Source organism: Camellia sinensis, chromosome 7, assembly GCF_055761805.1.
Source record: "Camellia sinensis isolate YWXY chromosome 7, ASM5576180v1, whole genome shotgun sequence".
Taxonomy (NCBI): Eukaryota; Viridiplantae; Streptophyta; class Magnoliopsida; order Ericales; family Theaceae; genus Camellia; species Camellia sinensis.
In genome coordinates, this window is record NC_138967.1 from 150892262 (window position 1) to 150904898 (window position 12637).

The window sequence follows — 12637 nt, forward strand, 5'->3', positions numbered from 1 at the left end:
GATGTGATATTTCTTTATTGAAATGCCACTAGAGCCTTATATGTTTGTGGTTCTGTGGCATTTTTCTAAAACATTTAATGCCAATTTTTATTTTTGTGGCATTTTCTAAAAACATGACACTAGTGTAGTGTCACTAAAGTGTAAATTTGTTGTAGTGACATTTTGTTGTAGTGAAGTGACACTTTTTTTAATTGAAATGCCACTAGAGCCTTGTATGTTTGTGGCTCTATGACATTTTTCTAAAAAATGCCACCAAATATTCTTTTGTGACATTTTTTAAGAACATGTCATTGGTATGGTGTCACTAAATTGTGTATTTGTTTAGTGTCGTAACTACCTTAACGGTACAATCCCTCCATAATGGGTTCCTGTAACAAGTAACGCAAATGTATGTATCACCATCTCTCTCTCTCTCTCTATATATATATATATATATATATATACACACTATAGGAAGGGGTATAAAAGGTTTGGTTCGGTTGGTCGGTGTTGAGGGTAAATTTAGCACTGAACCAATTCTTTCGGTTTTGACAGTTGAGAAACCGATAAAGACTCTCTATTGTGGTTTAGTTTATCGGTTTTGTTGGTTTGATGTAGAAGATTGATTTATTTGAATTTTTAAAGCTTTTTATAAAAGTTTGTAGAATTTTATATTAAAAACAAATGAAGAAAATGTGTGAAAATTGCTCTAAATGTTTCTTTCTCCAGTTTTTATCACAAAAGTATATTATATTAATCAATTATATGATAATGCTCGCAGAATTAAAATATAAAAGGATTTAATTATAATATTTGGTCGGTTCGATTTGTTTCGGTGTAATTTTTGTTTAAAAGCGAAACAAGCCGCATATTATGAAAAGCAGACCTATTCAGTTGTTTTCGATTGGTCGGCTTGGTTTCATCAGTTTTTCTTACACCCTAACTAGAGGTTCAGCACACCCACTTGGGTGTGCCTGAAATTTCCATGCTTTGAAATTTTCATGGGGTTGAAATTGGTAGTTATAGATTGAATAGCTAGTTACAAAAAAAAAATTGTGCGTTAATTCTTAGTTACAGAATGATAATTTGAGAATAAAAAGTCTCAAACACCAACTTAGCCCTTTATATATTAATAGAACAGATAATAGAGTATCTATATTAGAGGTTTTGCACACCCGTATGGGTGTGTTTGAAATTTCCATGCTTTGTGGGTTGAAATTGGTTGTTATAATAGATTAAATAGATAGTTCCCCCTCTCCCCCCCCTCCAACAAAAAAAAAAGAAAAAGAGAAAAAAAAAGTGCTTTGATTCTTAATTACATAAAGGTCATTTGAGAATAAATTTATGTGACACGAAAGTGTCAAACACCAACTTAGCCCTTTACTTTTATAATTGAATTTAGCAGCTGCAGTGGTAGTTAGAGAATGACATTTTTGAAAAGCAAAAAATGCAACATCCACGCCAATTCCAGTGTTTGATTTATGTATTATAGTACAGATATGCCATCTTGGAGAATTTATTGTTCTTAGTTCCTTCTTTTTTGATCGGCAAAAGAAATCTATATTGATGAAAAGAAGATTGTATCAATAAAGAGGAGCTTGGAGCTAACAAAGCTCCAAGCTCCAGTTGGTGAGAAACCAACAATGCAGAAATCAACAAAACAAAACAGAAAAAACAAAAAGAACAGAACCAGAGAAGCACTAAAAACAGTGATGCCACCATAGCAAGACAGAGCAGCTGAAGCTTCCACAAAACACACCTTAAGCACCTCGAATAGACAGCCTAATCTGATGCAAATTAGAGACAAAATCATGAACAGACTAATCAACCTGCAATACCCATTTCGCCCACAAAGCAATATGCATCATAATTCTTTACATAAGTCTTCAACAGCAGGTAGAGCCCCCTTGAATTTACAGTCATTTCTTAATTTCCACACATACCAGAAAACCGCAGACGGAATTACCTGCCAAATTTTGGATTCCTTTGACTTGAACTTACCTCCAGACCACCAATGCAGTAGCCCCTGAACTGACCCAGGTACAGCCCATACCAAATCCCACCACCTTACCATTATTGACCAGCACTCCTAGATCAGTGGGCAAAAAAGTAACACATGTTCTAGAGTTTCCTCCACAGCATTGCAGAACACACAAGAAGAACTTGCAGTAGCAGCTAAGACCCCAATCCTTTTTAGGAAAAATGAAGTCTTCACCCTACCCCTCCAAGCCAGCCAACAAAAGAATTGCATTTTTTGGGGAGCAAAATTAACCCATAACCCTACAAGAATATTCAAACCAAGTCCTTTTGCTGCCACCCACCATTTCCACACAGAGAGCATTGAAAACTTACCTGAGTTGTTAGCTAACCATGAGCAAGAATCTTCAATTTTAGACTTGATTGTAGGGGATGATGCCAGCAACCTTAATAACCTCTGCAGCTCATCTTCTTCCCAAGCAAATAGCCTTCTTCTGAACTGCAGCTGCCACATCCCTGCATTGCTCTTCTTAGCACTGATTTGGTACAGAGTTTCCTCTTTCTCAGTAGATAATTGATGTAATCTGGGGAACTCAACCTTCAACCCTCTGCTATATACCCAGCCATCAGACCAGAAATGTATCCTCCTCCCATTACCAACAGATACTTTAAAATGGTCATCATAAAGGCAGCTTCACAATGTCTTGCTAGACATTAGACATCCCACCTGTGTGAGACACATATGACATCCAACCCCCACCAATTCTGCCATACCTAGAGCACAACACAGATTTCCACAAAGCTTTGTCTTCATTTCCATACCTCCACCACCATTTTAACAGCAAGCAGTCATTCACCTTTCCTAAGTCTTTCACTCCTAAACCTCCTTGCCATTTACTTTTGGTTACCTCCCTCCATTGGACCAAGTGCACCTTGAACTGTTCTTAGTTCCTTATAGCTAATAATGTCACTGCAGTTCCCTCTTTGCAAACCCATTAATAGGTTCAATCCCGAAAGAAATTGGAAACATCAACACACTTGTGCAAATGTAAAATTACTACAAACCTATTCTTTCCTATATATGCATATGCATATGCATATGCATATGCATATGGGTTTTGTTTTTGTTTTATTTTTTTTTTTAAATCACTTTTTGTTTTTAAAGGTTTGAATACTGATGTTTTTAGTTCCTTGAAGTTCAATCAGCTATCAGGAACCCTTCCTCTAGAGCTTGGGAATCTTTCTCAGATAAACAAAATGTAAGACCCCCTTTTTGTTCAATCATTTACGAGTTCCATGAACAGAAAAAGTCCCTCCGCATATAGGGATAAAATTGTGTACATTTGACCATTCCTAGATCTTGTAATGACTAGAGTCCCTTGCATTAGGTTAACTATTTTCATTTACAAGTTCGATGACTTTTGGAATATATAATTAGGTTAAAGTTTTGAATAGTCTATCAAAGCAAGGCAGTTTTGTGCTTGAATCATGTTGTGTTCCTAATAATATACAACTTTGACCAACTGGAAGGCTTATTTGCTAGATCTAAACATGAAACTAATGTTTTGAGAATTATCTTCATATCCATCTCTCTTCAACAACTAAAGCTTTTGGGAAAAATTTACCTTGGCACCAAAGTTTAAGGTCAATTGATTTATTAGTTGAGTGCATTTTATTGTTGAAGACATTTGACATCAAACAATTTTACTGGGGAGTTTTCGAGAACACTTGCAAAGCTGATCACTTTGACGGACTTGTAAGTTTCTTTTCCTATGGGTGATTTTAATATTATTAAATTGGTTACCCTTTTCCATTTTCAATGAATTATTAATTAATTAGTTGGAATAATGCAGTCGGGTTGGTAAGAACCAATTTAAAGGAAAGATACCAAGTTTAATCCAAAAAATAGACAAATCTCAATAAATTGTGAGGGCTTGACCTATTTTGTTATATTCAATTGTTGTTTAATTTTATAATATATTTTAGCATTTACGTTTCAATTTCTGTTGTGCAGAGTGCTTCAGGCTAGTGGTTTAGATGGTCCTATTCCTCCTGAGATTGCTTCTTTGACAAAAATGACTGACTTGTATGTAAAACCTTCTAATTCCATGGCTTTTACCTATTTCGCAATAGTGTATGATTAGTTTTCTTCTTTTCTTGCAGGAGAATTAGTGATTTAAATGGGAACAAAAGCAACTTTTCCACCTCTCAATAATATGACAAACATGAAGACACTATAAGTTGAGTTGGTTGCTTCTGTAGAACTGTCTTTTAAAGAATATATGAATGTGTTGTTGCTGACTTGAAGTGGCATTGATTTAATTGCATCACATGATATTAAGGAGTTGCAATATACTGGACCCTTACCTAAATATCTTGCAAATTTGACAAACTTGCAAACCTTGTTAGTAGATTTATATCTCTTTCCCCCTTGTCTAGTTGCATTTAAACTGGTAACTAAAGGTTTGCCAATAGTTATGTGACAAGTCAATTTAATTATTAAATATTTCTGAACATGTTAATAGAGGGTGTACATATCTCTCCATTTGTGGACAATGCTCTTAAAAATTACAAAGTGAAACAATGGAGGCAACTGATCTGGTGTGATCATTTGAACATGACTATAAACACTTCTCAGTTGGAAGAGTTACAAAAGTATCACAGCTTTGTTTGAATTTAAGTCATTTTGAAAGCTTCTTGCTTCTTATTTCTCTTGGAGAGACCTCAGCTTCAACAAACTCAATGGAGAAATACCAAGCAACTTTGAGAATCAGTCAACTATAGAATTCATGTATGGATACTGGTATTTTATACAATTTTTTAAGTTTTAGTTGCTACTTTCACTTGTTGATTGGTACTATTCAAGCTAGATCACCATCAACATAAATTATGCCAATGAGATATTAAAGTAGAGAACCAATCAATAGCCTAAAGCCACCAAAGCACCCTTAGAAACTAGCAAATTAGATTAATCTAGTGCTAAACCTTCAAAGATAGTTATTTCAAATAAGATAAATAAAGGCTAAGCTAGTGGTCAAAGGAGAGAAATATGTTATAGTAGTTTAAATTCAATAGGCCAAAAGTAGGATTCCATTTTACAATGTCAAGCCGGGATATAAATTTCAATGAGATAATATTTGAGTTTGAAGGCGCATGTATCAAGTTTTCTCTTCTGGAAATGCTTGAATTATTGTCATCGCTATATATTTGTGTAAGATTATTGGCTGTATGTTTAGGGAAAAAAGAGAGGACCAATTCGGTGATATTGGTGTTGTTTAGTCTAATTAGAAACTTCCTTACTCGACTTGTGCCTGACTGGATGCTGAAATAGGGAATAAACATGTAAGTTATCTTCTAAAACCACAGTTTTGTACCAAGTTAACTTCTAAAACCCTAGTTTTATTATGTAATATTTATTTCCTTTCATCTTGTCCTCAAAAATTGAATCACAATTGTACTCTTATAATTCAGCAAAAGAAACATCACTGACCCTACTAGATAATTTCAAAACAAAAGGATTGGATCTTATCCCTTATCCTAGTACCCGTAGCTGTGTTGGGTCGTGTCACTGTGGGTACTTAGCAAAACTGAAGAGTCCATGTAACATAGATCATCATCTAAAATGCATGGAATATAATTCCAATATAAATCATGGTCTGAATTTTACATGCAGTGATCTTTCATATAACAACTTTAGCTCTGGGCCTCCAGGTTGTCAACAGAAGAATATGTAAGATAACTCAAGAATCATTGTAATATTTTAAAAATCTCATGTGTAACTAGCTGAATTCTTCACTTTTTATTTTTAAATTTTTTTTTTACGGGAACTTGTTTGAAAGCTCTTCAAACGATAATTTGTTGCAAGTTTCTAAACCTCTGTAAGTTTCTTGATCATAATATTTTTGCTTCTTTCATAATCTATTTGACCATTGCTTTGGTTTCTTTCTTTGTTAAATCACTCAAATTATCATATGATATGATGTTGACTGGTTCATGATCTCATAATGTTTTTCTAGTGGAACCGTGTTTAGCTTGCGAAGCTTTCAATGCCCACACAGTAATATAAATATTGTTATTTTCTTTACATTCCTATTTTGACGTAATAGCTCTGAGTAATTTATATTGTTATGAACTATAGAGAAAAATTGTTACAGCGTGCATACATGCACAAGATATCCACTGGACTTCACATGAAGATGGGAAAACAACAAAATCCTAAAAAGTAGTTGCCGTATAGGGTGAACACACAAAAATGTTATATATAATATATATTTTTATATCTGTATGTATTATGTATTACAAGTACAAAAGTTGACAAATACTATACTACCAAATTTTCAACTGGCGGTGCATATTGTGGAAGATAAAGTTCCCAAATTATCTTATTGATAAAGTTACCAATTTATCTTATTTATATCTTTGTTTGGAAAATATGGAATCTTGACATATACAAAAATAATCTCCATGCCATGCTTAACTTGTGGTGGCCATGTGAACGTCATATTCTCTCTTACACTCTATTATTTTTGAAGGAAAGGTTAGACACATTAAGGGGTAAGATTCTCATTTCCAATGAGTGGCTAGATACTGTTCTAGCTATGATGTGTTTGTGCTGTGTAGGTCATGTGTTGCAATCCTTGTTTCTTGGAATATTCAGATAGTGTAGTTGTCTGACGTAGTGAAGAAAAAAATAAGATTGTATAAATTAAGAAATATGTAAACCTATTAGAGATGATTTGAAATGTTAGCTAAATCACAAAAGTTAATTGTTGAAAGGTGTATTGTTTTTTCACTTCTTTTTTGCTTAATTCATGGATATTTGTAATTCAGTTGTAACGCCCGAAATAAATGCAATAAATCATCCAAGACAATAAGTAATAACAATATGAATCAGAGTATGATGTCCTTGTATTACATGAGATTTGGTTTTACAAAAGGGTGACACATGTGATATACATCGTAAATAGTACATCCTGAATCTACAATATGTGTTACGAAACAGTAAAAAGGAAATAAAAGCTAAACATATAAACATATATCCTAAAGGCTTACATATTTCCAAGTCAAGGCTTACGTACATCAAAAGTGGGTCTTAAGCTCAATACAAATAAAGCCCTAGGCTTGTACAAAAGTGAATACAAAATAACAAACTAAGCCTTCAGCTCCACAGTCCTCCCAAGCTAAGTCCTTGGTGGAGGCATATCACCAGCACCTGAAAATGGTTTTCTCCAAATAGGATGAGCTAAAGCCTAGTAGAAATAATCTAACACAATATATGAATCTTAACAAAGATATAAGGGTGAAATGCATATGCAATGCCCAAGTCAAAACGGTTTACATTTCTTTCTCTAAATCATGCTATGCTTAATTTACATCACAATTTTCAAATCATGTTCTTTACCATAGGAAACAAAGGGGAATTCTCAATCTGGTACAACCTTTCACAGATATTTCGTCTGCGGGAAACTGTCAAACGACACCCATGTAAACGTAGCCTATGCAAGCACTACTACTGCAATTTTACAGATATTTCGTCCGTGGGAATCGGCACCCATGTATACGCGCGTTTTTTAAGACTTTCACTCTGGACACACAAGCCAACTTAATTTGGTGATACACACCTCTTTCCCACGTTCACCATTTTTTTCTCAAAATCATACACATTTGCAATGTATTAAATGAGCGACAATGTTCAATGCACATGGATGACAAAATTAGTTTCAATTTACCTAATCCTTATGTAATTTCTACAACAATAATAACTATCCTCCACTGATAGCCCAAACAGATATTTCTAAACAGATATAAAATCTCAAATACAAATAAACTATCCAAAATTCAAGATATGAGTGATAATACATATCCAACTCCACCATCCATACCAATATCCACTCAATTTAACATTTCCAACATCAATTCCATTTATTTATACAAAAGAAATACTTAAGGCATTTAAGGCAATATTCTTTTTTCTTCCAAAAACCATTCCAAGTATGAAATCAATGCTTTAGTCATAACTCATCCTCATTTCCACTCCCATAACCATTTTCCATACATCCATTTGAAAACATCTCTTTTTATTTTAAACCAAAACCCTACGTTTGTTCAAAATCCTCCAAAATCACTATATTGTTTTATAAAAACAAATAGCTAAGTTAAAAATCATAAAAGAGTGTAGAGAATCCCTACCTCGAAGCTAGAAGACCAAGGAGAAGGTGGAGAAACCTGAAGGAAGCCAAAATCCAACTCTATTCGGATGAAAACAAAGCTCTAGGTGAGATCTACCTTTTTAACAAAGGGAGTACGGTGGAGAAGTGGGTAGATCTTGGTGTATTTGTAGAGATAATAAGTTCTAGAGAGAAAAGCTCTAGATTTAGGGTTTTGAAATGTTTTTGTGAGAGATGAAAAAGTGATGTAAAAAGTGACTTTTATGAACTGATATACACACAGTTCGCTCGAGCGTCCAAACAAAAAAATCATTACCGCTCGAACTCAAAAAGTGACGCTCGAGCGTCAAGACACAGAGAAAAATGCGTCACTGCTCGAGCGTGTAATGCACACTCCTAGTAGGTTTACAGACAGAAGGCTAACGCTCAAGCTCAAGAAGTGTCACTCGAGTGCAGGAAGCACTGCTCGAGCATAGAATACATTCTCTCAGTAGTTTTGCAAACTTACAAAAGTACTGAGAGTTTACAAAGGCTGTTCGAGCGCAATAAGTGACGCTCGAGTGGAGGAGTAAAATTTTGGGCAACAAAAGTTTAAAAACCAAGCTACCAACTTGTTCCAAATGCAACTTATACAACTCAATAGCCAAACTCAAGGAGGTATAAAGGAAATAAGACACGAACAACAATATAAAACCATGAAACCCGAGTCCGGAATACCAAATGGGTCGGGTCTAAACCAGAATTGTTATATTAGTCTAGAGATTATTGAACAAAAAACTTTTGATAGTTAATGTGTCTTGCTTGATCATTGTGTTTTGGATGTCATGCTATCTAGTAATAATGACAAAAGAAAAAAAAAACTATATGGAATTTGTATTTTCTTATCTTTGTTATTGGTATTCATTGCAGTTGAACAAATTTTGCTCAAAAACTTGAAATGGTTATTGGTGGTGATGATAGAATTGAAATTCGGCTATCTGCACTCGCCTGCCTAGTCTCTTGTGGACCTACATGAGGTCCTCTGATAAAAAATATGGTGCTTAATGTTTTCATGTGTGTAAAAAACATGTTTTTGCGTTGATAATTTCTCAATTTTCTTATCAATTTGAATTGTCTCTCTTCTAGAACTTTTGTAGATGAATATATGATTTAGACACTAGAATTTTTTTTTTAAGAGTAATGCCAAGCCATTTGAAGCTGAAAATATGATATCAGGATTTTATTTGGCTTACAATGTATCTAAAATGTGCATCATAATGGGTGCCTCAAGGGAGAGTTCTGACATAGCAATGCATTGATAGTCTTACTAAAATTGAAGTATATGTCAAATTGGATTTGTGACTATTGATGTTGGGGTAGAGGGGGAAAGGTGTTTGTTAGGCTATTTTTTTTTAATTATGTTTTATAGATTAGGTTTTGGACCTAATCTACTCCTTCCAGATCCCATCAATAGGGTAAATTGGATGTATTTTTTTACTCATCCTAGTGACACAAAAAGTACACAGAATAGAACCATCACGTATCTTTTCTGTGCATTCTTTCTATGCCCCTAGAGTTTCTATATTTTTCCTTCAACTCCTCTACTTTTTGATCTTTGTATTTTTTCTTTTTCCCTACATTTAATGATGGATAATATCGCTATACTTTGTGATAGATTGGTCTTCCTTTTATATAAATTGTGGTGGAAAAGAAACTTTTAATGGATGTACCAAATGTGAAGATGATTATGGTGCTTAATGCTTTCATGTGTGCAAAAAACACCAATATATATATATATATATATATAATTTAGAATGTCAGTCACTGTGTAACCCTACCGAAATTGAATTAGCATCCTATACAAGCCTATGAACGGGAATGCCAAGTGCTTGGAGAACAAATTTAATCAAGTTAAAAACTTAGACATCCTTTCATAGATGTATTTATTAATAAATGTAGTGAAGTACAGAACTCAAAATAATCATGGAAAAATTATAAGTCTAACTCCCCAGAAATTGTCGTCTCTACCTCGACCAAAACGCTATAAAACACAAACCCTAGCACAATTTTTATCTACAAATTTAAACAATTCTCTTATCACACTTCTAGTAATAGTTGACCAAAAAACCAAAATTCACATGCATAAGCAGATAGGTCAAAATAAAGAGACTCATTCTTTCAATTGAAGACAACTAAAGAGGGGAAAAAAGAACTTCTCTTTTATTTTATTTTTCTCTCTCTTCATTTTCTCAGCAACCAAACATAAATTTAAATTGCGGGAGAGAGAAAGAAACCTCGAGGGTGTGCTTGTAGCGTCGAGACTTGCGAAGGTCACTGGAGATGCGTCGGAGGTCAGAGGTGGTAATTTTGCGGCCTTCGAAGACCCATTTTTGGAGGACATTGGAGGCGTTACATTTGCGGAATCTAAGCCTGAATATTCTTCTTTTGAGATCATTGTCTTCGTCATTTCCATCTTGATGTTCTTCATCTTGAGAAGTATGAGACTCTTCAACAAGAACTTCATTTCTTGATGCGCTTAATGAGGAGAGAGATCTGGAAAGAGTCCTTTGGCCTCTACAATTTTTGCAAAAAGTAGAACCTATGTTCACTCAGCTTAGAGAGAGAGAGAGTTTGGAGTATGCATACTGAGTGAGAGGTTGCGGGGTCTGAACCGGCGACTGAGTGCGAGGCTGAAATGGTGGCGAAAAAGGAGCATTTTTAGCCGGCGATTCGAAAATCGAAGTGGAGGGTTTAGGTGAAAGAGTCGCCGGAGGAGTAACGAAGACTGTGTAAGGTCTGATCTTGCCGATCGTAGGAGAATGAGTCGATTCTTTGCTTGTGATCGACATTTTCTAAGTCTAGAGAAAGCACAAGTACAGTACTTGGAGTGAGAGTGTGTTGCATGTATATATATGTATATGTATAAAATACTTTTAATTTTTTTTTTCAATTTTTTTTTTTGGTGTTTGGTGCTCGAAATTTTCATTTTGGCGCTATTTTCTTTTTCGGTCATACCTTTCACGACAGCAATTGTGTGTTGTGGAAAGTGTAATATTATAAACGGTTGATTTTTTGTGCGTCGTGGAAAATGCAATTTTTAATGGCTGGCCTTTTGTGTGCCGTGAAATGTTCAATATTTTTAACAGCTCGTGTACGCTTTTCGTGTATAGTTGATGTATTAACGGCATGCATGTAGACGCGCCCTTGGGCTTCATGCTACAGTTCAGACTCAATGTCACGGTTCTTAATCTAATCTCACAGTGTGCGAAGTGAGATTGATAAATCACCAAAGAGTCCAAATTCGGCAAATCATTTTGGAAAACTAATTTTTGTAAAGAAGTGCCAAACATGGACTATTTTGCCAGATATAAAGTCGCCACCTAAATATTTTATTTTGGAGAGGGGGAATTTAGGAAACCCTGACTCGTGCCTAAGGCCACGTGTTCGTCATCACCAAAGTTGCCTCGGCTCGGGAACTTGGGTACGATTGGGGAATGTCATCTATGAGCACCCCTGCTCCCCCGATCAAAAATCAGACTGTACTAAACATGATATCTTGTTTTTGAAAACACATGCGTTCTTATTCCGATTAATTAGCTATAATTACTATGTGATGCGCATGACACACAAGTATAGACTAGATCGCCTAATTTGGAACAAAGCATCACATATCCATTTGTTTGAAAAATGATTTGAAGTTTGCTACTCGTTAGTAGGCTAAAATGCAGATTTGATGAATTGTTCCAATTCAAGTAATCCAACCTTCACCCACAGGCATTCAGGCAGTTACATCATATAAGCAGTTAGCCTCATGGCAAGGATGCTGTAATGTTAATACTCACACACGTGCAAGATGCTAAAGCATAAACACTCACAGTGTATTCCGAGCCAAAACAAGAAACTAGTTAGAAATCATGCATGATCCTAGTTCATGTTAAAATGGCTAATGCATCGCATGCAAAGTGCAACTAGAATAGGCTCAGCTAATCTAAAATGGCATATGAGATGCGACAATTCGATACATGTATTCAACTTAGAATTAAAATACAATGCAATTAGTATGATGCGCCGAGCCCAGTGCATGCAATACAGATGAATGGTGCAAACATGCATAGCATAAGGATGCTAATTGAAATATGCCTAGAACTAACCATCGTAAACGGTTAAGTAAAAGGGAGAAAGAAATGGGGATCGGAAGATATGCATCACACACACGCACGCTTATTACAAAATTGTGCCCTCTCAATAGAGGGACCAAAAGAATAATACAAATAATCTAATTAACTAACTAGCAAGCTAATTAATTAATTACACAACCAAATCGAAATAAATAACTATTCTAAGTTATTAAAACACTGAAATGGCCTTGAGACGAGGGATGAATGCATGCTTGGACGACTTCGCTCGGAAATCCATCGCCATGCTTCATGTTGCCTCTGTTTGCACTGCTCTGTACCTCTGAAAATTGTGCCAACTTCTGTGACACTTCTGAACCACCTTGTGGGCATGCTGAGAGGCCATTGACCAAGAAATAG